This window comes from Cucumis sativus, chromosome 4 (genome assembly GCF_000004075.3).
Source record: "Cucumis sativus cultivar 9930 chromosome 4, Cucumber_9930_V3, whole genome shotgun sequence".
NCBI classification, from domain to species: domain Eukaryota; kingdom Viridiplantae; phylum Streptophyta; class Magnoliopsida; order Cucurbitales; family Cucurbitaceae; genus Cucumis; species Cucumis sativus.
The window spans coordinates 17915406-17919441 of NC_026658.2; positions in this window are offsets into that span (position 1 = coordinate 17915406).

Here is a 4036-nt window from a genome sequence, read left to right on the forward strand (position 1 = left end):
AAAAATATGGCTTATTCAAAGTTCTTGATCATTGCCTTTACGGCTACTTTGGCTCTTTCGAGCATCAACTTCGGCCAAGCTACTCGCCATCTTTGGCAAACCACTCCACCCTTGGTGCCAAATCTTCCAGCAATTCCAACCCTGATACCGCCATTGCCTGGCTTGCCAAACCCTACTCTTCCAAATTTACCACAACCTACATTACCGAAGGTTAATTTTCCTCCACTTTCAATCGGGCTACCGTTGCCACCGCTCCCGACAATGACACTTCCAAACTTTCCGTCAATCCCTACCATTCCAATTTCATTTCCTTCCATCCCATTTTTGTCCCCTCCTCCTGCGACATCTTCTTCCCCCTAAACTTGGTTCGGTTATTATTTAACTTATGCAGCCCCAATTGTTGTTGGTTAATTAGTTTAAGGGTGGAGTTCTAAAGTTTTATTTATAACTCATAATTGTGTGTTTTAATTTCAATATTTATGTCTTTTGTAAGATTGAGGTTTAGACCTCCATGGGCTATCATATTACTGTTTTATTTGATCAAGCCTATCTTGTACTACCAATACGACAAACTGTTCTTAATTTTGATTTTTAATAAATTTCATCTCAACCTCTCGTTTCCATCGAGATCACCATCACGTAGTGGTGGATCGAGAAATTTAAATGCAAGAAGTGGAGCTTGAAACTAGGTACAACGAGAGTTAAATTTTTTTTACCACCAGGCTAATTTCTAAAATTGTTAGAGTTCATTTTTTTTATACATATATGTAATATAAAAATAATATAAAGTAGAGAGGTCCCTCTACATCTATACTAAATTCTAAAGATGTCTAAGTGACGGGGTAGGCTGGAGATGACACTCTCGATCCCCATCCCAATCCAGTTGTTGATCCCTTCAAATTTTTGTGCAAGGAACGGGCAAGGATTCTCCACAGGGATCGGGTTCTTCGCGTAGAAATATTCTTCACTTTTATTTCTTTTTTGTTATGATAAATTAATGGCCTTTAGTGTCGGTTGACAACCGACATCTATGCTAGCGTTATTAAAGGCCTCTAATGTCGTTTTTGCTTTGATGTCGGTTTAAAAACGACATTCAGTGCCTCATTAATGTCGGCGTAAAAACGTAATGTCGTTTTTAAACCGACATTTTTATGGTGTTATTGAAGGTCTTTAATGTCGATTGACCTTTGATGTCAGTTTAAAACTGACATTAAATAGCTCAACAATGTCGATTTAAGTCTTGTTTCAAGGTCTATTTCTACAAATTTATTTTTATTAAATTGTTGCATTATTGTCCATTTTTTTATTTCGCAAAATAGTTAAAAACCAACATCATGGATCGATAAATATTTTTTCTTATGACAACAAATAAATAAAATTAATATTATTTTATAAACTATAATAATTCTCTTTTACATATGTATGTACATAATGAAATCTTAATATTGTGTTTATATATACATTCTTCAACAATTACATGAAACAAGATCTTAATACAAGACTTAAATAAGAAAATCCTAAACGCCTTCTCAATCTTCAATCTTCAACGACCGTTTGGCTATCTACACAATCGCTTAGCTTTCAATCTGATATGACTTCAATCATTGTACAAACAATATCTAATAAACCATTTAATCTTTAGAATTTTAACAAGGCAAATTTGAAAAAAAATGTGGAATAAAAACGTTTCTAAACACTATCATGTAATTCAAGTAAAAGATAAAAACGTTTGAAACTAAATCGATGAGCCAAGTATATGTAACAAAAGGTTTTTTCATGGAGTTCACTGAATATACGTTTAGACTCGAGCAATATCTTTCAGAAAAATAAACAATAGAATATGAGTCAAATCAACTCAAACATTCCAAAATCAGTCAAATATTATAAACTCAATGCTTATTTGTACCAAACAATCCAAATATTTCTATCAAAACTATGATTTCAACTTGCTCTTATTTTTTAGTTCAACGATATACACCAAACAAAAAAAAAAAAGATAATCAAGAAATGAAACCTATCTGCTGATCCCGCACTAGAAGAAATCTAGGCTTTAATGTCAGGTGAAAAATGTGAAAATTTGGCTTTAATGTTGGTTTTGAAAAGGCAGATAATAAATGTTGGTTTTAAATTGACATTAATGATAAGAGTTTAATGTCATTTTTAAACCAATATTAATGATCCGTCCATTTTTAATTTTAATTTTAATTTTTTTTATTTTGTAAAAACCGACATTATAGATATTTTCATTTTTAATATTTTTTATTTTGTGAAAATTGACATTAATGATCCTCCCAATTTTTAATTTTTTTTACTGTGAGACATTAATTATTATAGTTTTACTGTGGAGACCAAAATTTGATGTCTTGACTAAATATAAAACGATTCTCATTTCTTATTCATGGTACTTACCGTCTAGGAATGGAATAAGAAAAAGAGAATTCGAGTTTCTATTTTAAGGATATAATTCTTTTCTTGTTTTTTCACTTTTAAGATGTTTAGTCAATTTCAATTGACAGAAAAGATAGAAGGTGAATTTCCTTTCTTAGTGTGGGATTTATACTAAACTCTTCCTCTACCTCTCCCTTTGGACTGCTATGTGTCTCAAACTAACCTTTCTATTTTATGATTATACTAAGTACTGGCAAGTAAAGGAGATACTGGTTAATTAGCTAGTTGAGCTTATTTCAATAGTTATCAATTTAGAAATATGGTTGTTGTTGAAAAATTAGTCTTTTAACTGTATGAAACTATATTTTCTTCCTATGACTAATATAGTTTGAAACATTTTGAATAATTGATTGAATTGAGGATTAGCATAAAGTTCTCTTACTTCAAGGACATTGTCGTTATTTCTTCAAGTAAGTAGTTTCTACCTCCCTACCAAAATACATATTCAACTATTGTGGTTTAAAATATATTTTGTGTCATTCTAGTCTCGTTGAAAGTGTTTTAGTCTAATTAGTATGGTATATTAGTAGTATATCAACGTTTGCTTGAATTAATATCATCCAAAATCTCCATAGTAGTTCTTTCCTTACTCTAAAAGATCTGGTAGAATTTCGATTTGGATATGGATCGACAAAAAAAAGTTTTAGTGTATGATTTATGAAAAAGTAGAGATTTATGAAAGTTAAAATTAGCTAAAAAGTCATACTAGTTCTTTATCTTTCTCATAATATTCCATTGGAAACTGATTTTGCAGGTATAATTAATGTCTATCTTTTCAATCTGCTTGATGAAAATGCTAAAAGTATAGAACCAGATAGCTTTGAGAGGCATTGGAGAATATATTTTTAGTTTGATTGGTAAAAATGCTAAAAGCATAATTAATGTATATCTATACTTGTGGTTTATTAATTTTATTTCTTCACTACTAATTGAAAACATCGTTTTGTTACATAACTTAGATTCAATCGAGAGAGCTTAATATCAAGCTGGTGGATGGATACTTGTCGAAAGGAGAATTAAAGGTATTGTTCAAAGGTTTTTTTTTTCTCTTTTGCATTTTCTTTCCTTTTCAGCTTTCTCGTCAATCAATGAGTTTATGTTGATGGGGTTAATTCTCTTTCTTCAAGATTATTTATAGATATTGTGTTTAAAGGGATAAAAGCCCTATGGCAGCGGAATAATTTAAAGAACTGTTTCTCAAATTAATTTGAGAATCTTAAAATACCGGTACATTGGCAAAATTTTATAATCAAAATTATAAATAAATTCTAAGCATGCTATTAAAGAATAAGATACAAGAACTTACTTTCGATGACGTCTCTGAATTTACAAATCAATTTTCAAATTGGGACACCACCCGTCGAAGACCTTCCTATCCTCTGGGATGAGATTGGTTTGTGGGAACCAATTGAGATGGGAAAAGACTTGGAGATATTTGAGAGAAACTCTTTTTGCAGAGAGAAAAAAACTTTGTTTTTTTCTTAATGAATTTGGCTAAAAAAATATGTTTTCTTCTAGATATTTATAGTTCTTTCCTTCTCGGAATAAGAAAAGGAGTAGGAGAGAATCATGAGATTCTATTATCAAA